At 37.4% G+C, this 13,813-nt stretch overlaps 1 protein-coding gene and 1 long non-coding RNA gene across 50 annotated transcripts in view; one reads left to right on the forward strand and one right to left on the reverse strand.

The window, feature by feature from the left end:
- The window catches only part of MLIP (muscular LMNA interacting protein), a 263,432-nt gene that overhangs the window by 20,135 nt on the left and 229,484 nt on the right, over nucleotides 1–13,813 (reverse strand). The window lies entirely within an intron of this gene.
- The window catches only part of LOC140636846 (uncharacterized), a 56,854-nt gene continuing 54,923 nt past the window's right edge, over nucleotides 11,883–13,813 (forward strand). For both annotated transcript variants that reach the window (XR_012034078.1, XR_012034077.1), the window contains exon 1: nucleotides 11,883–12,883. This is a non-coding gene — a long non-coding RNA (uncharacterized lncRNA). The remainder of the gene's footprint in view (nucleotides 12,884–13,813) is intronic.

Genomic DNA, 13,813 nt, shown 5'->3' on the forward strand with positions numbered 1-13,813 from the left:
TCTATTTGGTTCACACAACATATGGAGCATATGGCTTATTAAGGGTAAATGGGTATTACTATTTCATGGCTGTAAATGAAATGTCTGAGTTGTATCAAATCAGTCACACATGGGTGAACTTCAACAAATCTAAAAATCTGGAAAAATGTTATGCTCATATTTTAGTGATAGGAGTAAAACAGCGGTTATATTAAGCAAGATGAAGCCACATATGAACATTATGCCCTGATGTTTCAAAATAAGAGACTCCTTCACTATGTAAATACCACATGGTATATATGGTTTTTGTTACACAGAATAAGTAAAAGGATAGCAAAAAAAAGCAATGAGACAAACAAGTAGGTTGTACCATATAAAATTGAAAATTGATAAAGTTGATGTTGTTGTAGGTAAAAAACCATTGAATAATAACTGTTGAATAATGGTGATTTCATGTGGATCAACCTCATACAAAAGATGTTTTAAAAAAATAAGCCATAGCATTAAAGGAAGTTTAGATAAACAACTGTGCTCAAAGTTAACATAGATCTGTATGTGTATATATAGGTGTTTATGTGCATATGTACACATATAAATGTATATATATATAAAATCAATTTACAAAGATTCAATTTGCAAAGATGAATGTTTCCAACAGAGTTATTATATTTCTGGGCTAAGGGCCACCTCCTTCTACAGACCACTGCCCTCAGCTGAGGAGAGTATCTTGATGCTGAGTTTCTTCATACTCTCCAACATCATGGCCACCCACAACCAGAGACTAACTGAAGTGAGTATCAGATGTCAGCACCTCTTCCTCCAGGGTGGATAACTTTGCAACTTATGCTCCCCTCTCCCTGTGAATTAGAAAAAGGTTGACCACTACCTGGGAACACATATGCTTTGTTCTTTGCCCTCCTCAATTAGGGTTCACTACCTCTCTTATAGGAAGTTTTTCTGAAGAGCACACCCTCAATAAACAACAAAGACCTGAACCCTTGTTTCAGGCTCTGTTTCTCTCTCTTTTTTTTTTTTTTTTAAGATTTTATTTATTTACTCACAAGGGACAGAGAGAGAGAGAGAGAGAGAGAGAGAGAGGCAGAGACACAGGCAGAGGGAGAAGCAGGCTCCATGCAGGGAGCCCGATGTGGGACTCAATCCCGGGTCTCCAGGATCAGGCCCTGGGCTGAAGGCAGCGCTAAACTGCTGAGCCACCTGGGCTGCCCTCTGCTTCTCTTTAGAAGAGATCTAGACACCATGCACTAGGGAAGGGGCAGGGAGTGGCTCCGTGCTATGAAATACATGCTCATTTTTCTTCGTCTCTCCATCTGAACAAGATGCAAACTGATGGCAGTTTATTTTCGTTATGCCTATTAAACACAAGCGTGGGCAATAAATTCTAAGGGGCCAGTGTCTTACTTTACAAGAACTTTAAAAATCATCTTTCTTGAAATACAATTTTCTTCACTAAAAATGCCATCCAGCTGTCCTCCTACTGCACATCTCTTTTGAATTAGCAAATTCTTAATTTTTAAGATGATTTTATTAAAAGTGTTATAATGAAAAATTTCAGCTAGATGGTAACAAATGAGCTCAGGGACAGAGATACAAAAATTGATTGTTCTCGGTTTCCTGGAAGAAATTTAAAAGTCAACTGTTTGTGATTACATTAGGTACATTTTAAGAATGATGACTGGCAATTAGATAACCTGAAACATGCCTGGTTTCAAATGCCAGCCTGTCATTAAGACATCTATTGTGTTGAAATGTTCTTTTTGCCCTCTAGTGGAGAACCTAACTAAATAAGATTGATACTTCAGTTTTCAGAACTGCTTCTCTTAAAATATCATCTACTCACTGGCATTCATTTTTTTTTTTTAATGTTAAAAGCCCAATTAATTTACATTTACTCATTTTGAACAGAATGTTCTCTATGAACATATTATACAAATCCATCCATTCTGAAAACAATTTGGCATAGGGAAACAGTGCCCCTGCTTTGGTTTCCTGAAAAATCTAAAAACATTAAAAACCAATTTGGAGTTGGCTTTTTCTCCTATTCCACCCATCTCAAAGGTTTTCTATTCTTCAGTATCTGAACAGTTATCTGATTCCCATGAACTCTCAAAGTTGTCAGAAAATTTTTGGAATTGAGAGCAAGGTGGTTTATCTCTGTGATGATAGGAAATAAATTGCCAGACTTATTCACACAGAAGGATTTCTAGTTATGTAGACAGAACAAAAACAGATATCATTATTATTGTTTTAAGATTTTATTTATTCATGAGAGACAGAAAGAGAATGGCAGAAACATAGGCAGAAGGAGAAGCCTGATGCGGGACTCGATCCCAGGACCCCAGGATCATGACCTGAGTCAAAGGCAGATGCTCAACCACTGAGCCACCCAGGAGTCCCCCAAAACAGATACTATTAATAAAGAGCAGAAAGGAAATTTTGACTCCAAAATTCAAGATGACCTCTTTCAGTAAATGTGGCCACCTCAGTCTGTCAAATTATTAGATACACAGTGGTTCTCTTAGCCACTAACCTTTGCAACTGTCACTGTCACAGATGGTTGCAACCTGGGGGTCACAAGATGAAAAGCACTGTGGACTTCATGATAAACCCAGGCACTTCCTATAACTCATACCATGCCCTTGGGTGTGTCACTTCTCATCCTTACTCTCCAGTCTCCTCATCTGTAGACTGAAGGAAGTCAGACGACCTCAGTGGTTAGTTACAGTCCTGAGGTATATGGCATTGTTCTTTGAGCACACAGAAGTCTGTGATTCCAGGGTGGTGGTGGTTGGTGAAGGCCGTGATGTTATCTCCTTGATTTTAACTACCAACTTTTAGCTAGTTTGCTGGAATCTCATACAAATTATTTACTCTCTGAGCTTCAGTCTTTGCATGTGAAATAAAGGGAATAAAACCAATTTTCAGACTGTTTTGAAATTTAAATAAAATGCTATCTGTAAAGTGGCAACTGTTACTTGTGACAACATGGGTGGATCTAGAGGGTATAACGCTAAGTGAAATAGAGAAAGACAAATACCATATGACTTCACTCATATGTGGAATTTAAGAAAGACGATAAAGGAATAAAGAGACAAACAAAAAAACAGACCCTAAATATTAGAGAACTGGTAGTTGCCAGCAGGGAGGTAGGTGGGGAATGGGTGAAATATGTGAAGACGATTAAAAGCACACATCATGATGAGCATGGAGTGATGTAGAGAATTGCTGAATCACTATATCGTACACCTGAAGCTAATATAACACTGTGTTAACTATACTGGAATTTTAAAAAATAAATTTAAAAAATTAAATTAAAACAATAAAATTAAATAAAGTGAAATGTTGGCTTACTTTTTCCAAATATGAATTTCTTTCTTCAACTCACACCCTGCTTTCTTCTCACAAATTCTGCTAACCCAGAGCCCCCAGGGACGCAGAAGCTATCTGGCAGTCTTACTTCTTGCTAATTTCAGTGGCTCCTGGTTCCACTTGCTTCCTTCCCTGTGTGCTTTCATTGTCTTGAGCTTAACCTGTTCCTTTCCTTCCCTGCCTGGCAAACTTCCTGCTTCTGTTCCCTCTCACTGGACTGCCAGCAGGCCCACAAACGGCTTCTTCTCAGACCTCGGTTCAGGCACAGTGGCCTCATGAACACTTTCTGACTCATCAGACTAGATCAGGACTCCTATAACAGATACTCACAACTTCTCAATTGCCTTCTATGTGGCAGTTGCCACAATCATCATTAAGTAATGGATTTTTTGCATATGTAATTTCTGTTCTTCTTAGTAGAGAAGAATATACCTGGCCAAGACCCCTCACGTTTCTGTGTTCTTGACATTGGGGTAGGGCCAGCAGAGACACCTAAGGGATACTCAGTAAATCTTGGTGAAATCAATAAATAATGTATCGACTTCCAGACTCCAGGTTTCCAAGACTCCTTGTTGGAATAAAAAGTTGCAAAGTCTATGTTCCTTGTTACTGGTAGGGAATTGGGCTATTAGTTAGACAAGGTTTTTCTAATCTTGAACCAAACCACTTAACTTCCTGTTCATGTTCTCATTTTGAAACTATGTGCAACTGTAAATAGCTTATCTCAAAGGAGTGTTATTTTATTCTTAAAATACATCTGTAAAAGATTTTTCACATCTTTAGATCTAAATATTTACAGCTTACATTAGAAAAACATGGTTTTTCTTTTAATTTCAAAGCCCCCTCAGCCTTTGAACCAATAGGTGAAGGTTAGAATTACTTTAGCCCTTTCCTAGCTAAATCACAATCTGCCATAACTTCTGTTGATTAATCTCTGTTAAAATAGCAGAAGAAATCTAAAACAAAACAAAACAAAACAAAAAAACCCTCCTTTCTGATGAGCTACTAAAAAATGTAACCCATGTTGGAAACACCCCTATCATATTAAAAGTTAAATTCATTTATTGCATTTCTGTAGATTCAGAGAGTCAATTTTCTAAGTAGCCATGCAATGTTACTACCAGTTAAGATATTTTCAATAATGGAAATAATATACACTTTACACATGAACTTAATTTGAAAATAGATAAGTAGGAGAACAAACGGAGGGGGGGAAATGAGAAAAGCCAACATTAATAGGGTGAGCTATCCAAAAGGTTTAAAGGAAGCATCCTTAAGATCTTGGACCAGGCTAAAGCCAGTTTATGGTAGAAACTTTCCTACCTACCGATCCTGGATGTAAAAGTTTCCTTCCTTTCTTCTGTCTTCCTAGCTCATTCACACAGGTCTGGACCACCAGGAAACCTCATCAGAGGTTCCAGAGTCCATTGCCAACTTCTAATTCCCCATGATGTGAAAAGAAAAGACAGTAGAACTCAAATCTCCCAATAAGTTCTCTGTCTATTACATTTGGGTGTTTTCCCCGTCTTAGTCCCTAAACTGTGTATTTCTTATTCATCATACATATGGTTAAAAAGGTTCCCTCACTATTCTAACAGATGTCTTGCCCTTGGCTTATTATAAGTGGAGTGATCCTTTACCTAGAAAAGACAAATAATGGATGGAATTGGACTGAAAATATCTCCACTGTGTTCACTTTCCTCTCACTTTGTCATTGCAGACAAGTTATATTTCCTCTTTATTCTTAATCTATAATCTCAAGAGCAGCTGCTTGGAAAGTGGCTAATAAAAAGCCATCAGTAAATACTCTGTTGACATATCATAAAGATAAGATACATTTCAAGTTAAATGTTTCAGCTTTCTTAGCAAAAACATAATTCTAAAGGATTGGTATATTCTAAAATCTCATTTTATGAAAAAGGCACTTTAATTTCTTAAAAAGTAAATCATAAGAAAGTACATGTTGGCAGCTTTGGTACTTTTTCAAAGAGAAATGACTTTTAATAATTGAAATAGTGTACTGGAAAAAAATGTACATTCTGATTCAATAAGTCCATGAATACTGGATATATAAACAGCCCAACTATAAATGTTGCAAGCACATGGGAGTAATTTTGATTAAGAATGGAACCTAATATTTTATGACTTTCTTTAATTAAGGAAAAACAAAACAAAAAGAAACCCTATGACCTAAGGTAGTATATATACCATTTAATACTTGTGTTTCTTTTGCTTGATAAAAGTTTTATATGAGAAATCATCAATTATAATCAAGCACTTTTTAACATGTTGGATAGTTTTTCTTTGTAAATTTATATTTTATAATGAAGTTTATCTTCTTGCTGAATCATTACAGAGTTTAAAAGACAAAAGGGGAAAAATCTGCTGCCAATGGGAAAACTTAGAATGTTCAAGGAGATAAAAACTTTTTTTAAGATTTAATTTATTTATTTGAGAGAGAGAGAAAGAGTGCACAAGTGGGCAGAGGGGAAAGGCAGAGGGAGAGACAGACTCCTCGCTGAACAGGGAGCCTGATGCCAACTTGGAGCTCAATCCCAGGACTCTGGGGTTCATGACCTGAGCCAAAGGCAGATGCTTAACTAACTGAGCCACCCATGGCCCCCAAGAAAGTGAAAACCTTTAAGATCATCTAGTCCAGTGGAAGTTATACGTTTAGGAGTTTGAAATAAGTCTCAGTAATCTGCATTTTCAAAAGCTCCCCATGTAATTCTCATGAAATGAGCCCAGTTTTGATCCTAAAGTAAAAGTTTTAGAACCAAGCACAATATCCTACTATTCCAAAGGGAAGAGAAATCCATGGAAAAAGAGTGAAGTGTGTGTCAACAATATCATTTCTATAAATTATATGTATGCAAAATAATAATGCAACATTTGGAAAAAATAAACAAATGAAACAATAGTATAGTGATTATGGGGAGGAAGGAGTGGGAGTAAGAAATCAGAGGTAAAACGAATACATATGTGAATAAATTTGAAAGTATGAAAGAAATGAATAGGTTGTAACAAAAGGAAAAAAGGCATTTTAGATGACAGAAAGGTTCTCCTAGTTATTTCAATGGACTGCTTCTTTACTCCAGCACCAAAATTCTATAAACAATGGGTAGCATGCTGAAAAATATATAAAAGTGAGTACTCAAGTTGGAATATGAAAGGATTACTTCCATGTATTACATGATCTTGGTAAAAATCCTATGCTAGAGATTCCATTTTTTTAACCTTTTTTTTTAATTTCATTAAGTAATTTCTGCACCCAAGGTGGGGCTTGAACTCAAGACCCAGAGATCAATGGTTTCATGCTCTACCAACTAAGCCAGCCAGGCACACCTAGAAATTCTATTTTTATTGCTATTTTATAAGTAAGTAGACTAAAGCAAGAGTTGGATTACTTTTCTTAATATGGACATAAAACAATTTATTCAACAAAATTAATTTAGCAATAAAGACTACAGATGAACTTTTGTTGCATTTCACTGGGTAAAGTAGCTATAAGTGTACTTACTGATCAAACTGGACACTTCAATAACAAGGGGCACAGAAATAATTGAAATCATATAATATTAAAAATATGTATTAAATTGTTACATTGGTAGATCTATAAAATATGTGTTTTCAAAAAACTATTTTTAAAAGTGAAATTCTTTTTCCACAAAACAGTGGAAAAACACATATTGATACACTTTTAGAAAAATGTCCAGGAAAAAAAAAAAAAAAGAAAAATGTCCAGGACACTAGTCATCTTACCTAGGGAATATATGTTTTCCTCTCTACAGGAAAGACCTTAAAGTCCTGTCCTGACCTCGAGCAGTCATGATCACAGCCTGGGATCTGCAAATAGGAGTGATCAGGGCTGGAGGGGTTCCGGGCAGGAAGAATGGAGGTGAGATAAATACCTAGCTCTCTCCTGCTCAGAGGTGAAAGTTATTTTTCAAGGGTCTACTCCAGAGATCACTTAAATGGAACATGTTAGGAAAAGCTTGCTAGCCCCAATGCTTGCATAGAAAACATACAATAGAATTTAATAGCAGTGGAGCCAATGGGAGGATACCTCCGTAAAGAAATACCTGGCCACGCTTATCTCTTTGATGAGACAGAAGCAGACTAGAAATAAAAGAAAATGGTAAATGGCTGCAAACAAGGCACAAGGATAATGCATTTTAGAAACCGAAAGTGAAATAAAAATGGCTGCACAGTCACAAACAAGGTCTCTGAAGAATGTAATTTTTTGAAAAGTGAAAGAGAAGATGTCCTCAGAATGGCTGTCAATGTTCTCCTGGGGCTTCAAAGCTGTTTCTCAGTCTATAAAGATGCTATTCTTACACATAAAACCTTGCAAGCTTTCACTGTAAATAGAGCCTTCCTAAGTAGGAAATCCCAGCCTTGCTTCTGCCAGCACCTCAGAAGTTAGCCCAACTGGGAAGGCTTAGTTCTCCCTCCTCTAGATCCTATTCATAGGTGCTCCATGGGTTTTTTTGTTTGTTGCTGGTGCAAATTGGGCAGAATAGAGACTCAGGGGAAACAGCAGTTAAGGGAGAACTTCCCATCCACCTGGCCTGTGATTGTGCTAAATACAAGGTAGAAAATGTAGCTGTGATAAGAAAAGAGGAAAAAGGACAGAAAGCTGAATGCTTTCATGGGAAAGGGAAAGTAAGCCAGAAAACTTGGGATTTGAGTTTGACTTAAAAAGATAGCTGTGGCTCAGAGATGATGGGCATACAAGACAGAGAACTGAGGCTGAGGACACAGAAAAGAAAAAAGTATGAAGGGTGATCAACTTTCATTTCTGCACATTACATGCAGATTAGCTTCCACACCTGATGGCCAAGACAGTAAGTAGTTGAGGCAGACTCCCATGGTAACATCTCAGTCATACTTAGGAAAAGGAATCTTTCCAAATGAACTGAATTCTCAAAAAGAGAGAGTGGGTCCACTAGGCTTTGACCTAGACACTGACAGGTATGTGGTACATGGTACTTTTATTAGCTTTGAAGATAAACGTTTTTGTATGGATTACAAAATGGGGGGAAAATTGGTAAAATTGATGTGGGAAACAAGGGCAGAAGAAAAATTCTTAAATTTCTTTACTACTTACAGCCCACTGACAAGTCCTTGAAACAGGCAGAGTGACCTTCTTCTAGGGACTCAACTGCCTCAATGTTAAAACTTTGCTAAGGGCAAAAGGCAATTTTAGCCCAACTCCTAGGATCCAATAAGTCTACTTTAACATATAAAAATTCCTTTGGAAGCTTCCTTTTATCTCTAAACCCCCCAGATAAATGCTGGCAATCATCTTCCAAGCATATGGCCCACTCATATATGTCTGAAGGGTCCCATGACTAAAGTCTTATTAGACAGTAATAAATGACCTTTTCCTAAAAATAGCTAGCTCTCCCCCCCCACCCAAGGTCCTGGAAACTTGTTTCTAAAATTCTTTAGAGACTTAAACTATCCTTAACCACCTCCCAAGTTGATAGTATATAATGGGCCACTACTCATGAACCCAGTGCTCCTCTTTCTACCCACGCGTCCTATCCCTGTGCTTTAATAAAACCACCCTTTGCACCAAAGATGTCTCAAGAATTTTTTCTTGGCCATTGGCTTCAAACCCTAACATCTTTCTTACATCAAAATGACTCTGAATGAGATACAGTTTTAAGATAGTATCCCCACCCTCTCCAGCCCTATAATTCTCCCGACCTGCACCTATAATTCCTCTGTATCCTTTATTGTTTCAGCCATTTTACATATTCAGGGCATAATATGTTCAAAATAAAGTGTTCTTCTAGCCAAAGTTTTGATTTGCAGGATCCTGAACCTCAAAGTTAGATCAAACACATAAAAGTTGTGAGTATATGTGATACAAATTACTCTATGTCATCTCAGGCCTTGACATTTTACTAGCAGCCTGTGAATTTCACAAGGCTTATCTTTGCCTGAGGGCTCTTTCTGTTTATGCTCCTCTCCCCCAAGCACAGACCTTAAACAAAAACTAGCAGGAGTCCCACCCCCCATCCCCAATCCCCACTTCAGATTGCCCACCTCTGACTTTTCTGCATTCACTCCTGGAATTCCTCAATAAACTCAAACCCTAATTTGCCACATGGTAACTCACTTGATGATACACCCTTTATTAGACATCTTCTCCAGTTCCCCACTTCCTTCAATGGTGTGTCCTGGAACCACCTCCCAATTAACTACTTGTATACGAATCCTCTTTCCAGTAAAATCAAAACAAAGGTATAATTGATTCTCATTATTCACTGTTCATTATGTTCTATAAAGTCACTGCAAACATGGAGTCAGCCAGTCCTGAACCATTGCTCCAAGATGAAAAATAGAAGATTAAGTTCCTGTGAGTCCAGAACTTAATCATCTTACATAGTTTTGTTTAATGTGTCTTTCTTTTTAAAGACACCTTAATATATATTATTGGTCCATTAAAATTGAACCTATGTCCAACAGCACTGTTAACTCAGCACTGTTAGCTCATGCCTAAAGGAAGCCTACTGGACATGTATCTTTTTTGTGAGGTACACTGCAGCCCTCTTGTGTTTAGAGCACCAGACAGAACTTCAGCACTCTGCCTAAGAGGCCATTTGAAATAGTGAAATCACAAACAAAAAGCACAGAAAGTTAAAACATGTGGTACTAGACAGACAATGAAAAGAATGAATGCTTGCAGCATGAGTGCTCAAAGAGAAAGCAGAACATCACCTTGATCATCTCAGCTGGGAACATGTACATAGGCCAATCACATTTTCCACTCTTTTTCCCATGTCTGCAAATGACCATAAAACTGCAGTGATTTCAGGGCTATAAATAAATTTTATCAGGTAGGCAAATTCATAAAGGTTGGACTCCTAGAGTTTCCTACAAGTAAGGGGGCAGGAAAAGAAGAGTGATGAAGGATATGTAGAGTATCTCAGTTGATGGTCCTGAGAGGACCTCACAGAATTGAGCTGCTCCCAACATGTAGGTAACTATGTTCTCCCACGTGTGCTCAAGGGGCTCAGAAGTAGCCAACCTAGAACCAATCAGGGCATGCCATGTAGGGGAAGAAAGTAGAATGTAGCAGTGTATTGTCTGATTGATGGTCATATACCCGATAGGACTGAGGACACCATGGTGGATAGCAGAGCCCACATATAGCAAAGATTAGTGCCTCCTGCCTCCCCATCCCCACCCTACCTATGCTCCTATGCTCAATCAAGCACTCCATAAGCTCACGGGAAATTTCATGCAATGCAAGAAAAAGTGAGCTTCTCCAAATGACTAAAACTGTATCAAATGTACTGATAAAACTATAAATTGACTCTATTTAGCTCCTACATAAGGTAGAAATAATCCTAGTCAAGCATGGGCTCTTGGTGAATAACCTGGGTCATTTTAGGATTTGTTCATCACAAACACAGATTTATTGCTATACCTACAATGTGAAAAATATCATATTAAGCATGTCACTCCCTAGATAGACACTAGGATAATCTCACCAAATACATAACCAGAGAACTTGTAATATGCATGAAATACTGAAAGGGGAAATTTCGCAGAGGAACAGGGATAATTTGAGTAGGTCTGAAAGGATGAGAATGGTTTGCTTTGCATAAGTAAGGTGAAAAGCAGGGAGATATTTTATATGAGGAGAATGCATGAGCAAGTTAAACAGTAAGAAATTCTCAAGGCATGCCTGGAGGAAAAATAAGTGGATTGGTTTAAGTAAAGTAGAATAATAATAAAGAGTAGTGAGAGATAACAACATGACAGGCATAACAAAAGAAGAATCCATTCAACCTGATGAATAACTATTGAGGAAAAAACAGAAAAAGCATAATAGCTGCACCAAGTGTGAGTTTGAGGACTGAGAACTGTGTTATTAATGACAGGAGTACAGGATCCAGAACAGAACTAGTTGGAGGGAAAATGAATGACAAGTTTGAGGTGACAACGTGACATCCTAGGGGAACTGAGAAGTGAGCAGCTAAAGTTATAAAACTAGGTCTCAGAGGAGAAACAGAGTTGGAGCTGTGGATTTGAGAATGATCAGTACTAAGATCATCACAGAAGTCTGTGAGGGAGTGAGTACCTGATGGGAGGCAATTAGAAAGAAGAGGTAGAGGAAGAAATGTCTCCCCCTTCCCCCCCCCAAAAAAAAAGAAGGAGCAGTCAGGGAGTCAGAGCAGGGCAAAAAGGAAGACCCAAGAGTGTATGATCAACTATGCCAATTGCTGCAAGGGATAAAAGACACATTGGACTGAGAGCATTCAGCTGAGTTCTCTGACAAGCATTTTACCTCAAGAGAGCAATCTCAATAGAGTGGTTGAAGCAAAAAGACAGAATGCTTTCAAGAATGGGTTAAAGCCTGAGTATAGAGGGAGAATGGAGATAATGGCTATTGATCACTTTGAGAGCAAGAAAGTCTTGGAATTACTAGGCTTGTGGCACTATCAAGCAAAAAGATGGAGATGAGTTCATTTTATCTTGTTTTTATGTGATTTTTTTTCTTTTTGAGGTTTCTGAAAAGAGGAGGGGTTCAACATTAAAAAGGACAAATGAAGACTCAAAACTGTGCTGGGGGGAAACCTGGGTGGCTCAGCAGTTGAGTGTCTGCCTTTGGCTCAGGTCATGATCCCAGGGTCCTGGGATGGAGTCCTGCCTTGGGCTCACTGCAGGGAGCCTGCTACTCCCTCTGCCTATGTCTCTGCCTCTCTGTGTCTCTCAAGAATAAATAAATAAAATTTAAAAATAAAAAAAAATAAATCTAACTCTTATATTGTTCTTATTATGTTCCAGGCACTATTCTAGGTGCTTTGTACATATTAATACATCTTAATGTCATAATACTCTAGTAAATTGGGTACTCTTATCACCCTCATTTTTAAAGGTGAATAAATGGAGGCATGCAAAGCCTAAATGTCTTACCCAACATCACCATCTGGAAGGAGTGGGGGATCAAGAAATGAACTTAGACCAACTGTCTAGAGACATTGTGCTCTTAACCAAGAGGCTATATTACTTTGAAGGATTAAAGAAAGAGACCTGGAGAAAAAGAGGATCTCATGATTTTTTACAAGATGAAAAGGAAAGTACCTGTGCATCATCATGTATGATATGACATTATAAGATAGAGCTCTATCTTGAAAGTAAGAGAAAAAAGTAGAGATTAAGGTAAAGGTATAGGAAACTCAGAGTCTGATGAAGATTCAGAAAAAATGAGCACACACTACAGATTCAACAGAAGAATTATAAAACCTGTTAAACACATTCTGTAGCCCCAGGTGATGAGGGACTGTTAAAGACAGTTAAGTCAAGTTCAGTGTGGCTCTCCAGAGGGAATTATGGGAAGATTTGAATTTGGAAATGAGCCTAGTAGGTAAAGCTGTAAACCAGGTCTGGCAATGACATTAGGGTACTGGAGAGAAGTTAATTTAGAGAGCAGATTATGGTTTACAATTCCAGACAAGAAGCTATTTCAAGTGAAAAAGACAAGTCTTGAAATCCGGTATGCTACTGGTCCTATATTTATAATATAAGATTTGTAGATGTAGATATCAAATTGAGTAATCTGTATATTTTCATGGTAGCAATTTAAGTTCAAAACTATTGAATGTTCTGATTCTTCCATTAAGAAATATTGTCTTACATTACTATTATTATTATTTCTGATGTGAATGTTTCTTTATTCAGTATCAATAAATCTCTGACCATGCAAGACAAAATCTAATATGAAGATTGTATAAACTGAAAATAATTGTCCCACCTCAAATCACTTGTTCTTCACAGCCTGACCAAGTACAGATTAAAATATGAATGAAAGGGGGATCCCTAGGTGGCTCAGCAGTTTGGTGCCTGCCTTCGGCCCCGGGCATGATCCTGGAGTCCCGGGATCTAGTCCCACATCAGGCTCCCTACATGGAGCCTGCTCCTCCTCTGCCTGTGTCTCTGCCTCTCTCTCTCTGTCTCTGTCTCTCAAAAATAAATAAATAAAATCTTAAAAAAAAAAAAAAAGAGGGATGAAATACTAACTCTGTCCTTGAACCTCTGTGAATGCTGGCTGGTTCTAGAAAACACCACAAAAATATTAAAAGAAAGAACTACTTAATGAAATTGATATTTATGAAACACAATTATAATCCTATCATAGATGGTAATTTATAAGAATATGTGTATGTTATTTTCAGAATCATCAATTTAGGAACTAAATGGATTTTATATATTTTGGCAAAGGTTAAATCAGGAAGAATTTCAAATAATATAAAATCCCCTAAAATATTATACTTTCCCTGAAATGCTTTTTTTCTAAACCAAGAGTAAGAAACAAAGGTCATAAGAATGTCATCCTGAACTTTGCCCAAAAACATTGTTTGCAGAAAATGGATATTTTATTATTTTTTTATTTTTATTTATTTTTTTAATTAATTAATTAATTATT

Source organism: Canis lupus, chromosome 7, assembly GCF_048164855.1.
Source record: "Canis lupus baileyi chromosome 7, mCanLup2.hap1, whole genome shotgun sequence".
Taxonomy (NCBI): Eukaryota; Metazoa; Chordata; class Mammalia; order Carnivora; family Canidae; genus Canis; species Canis lupus.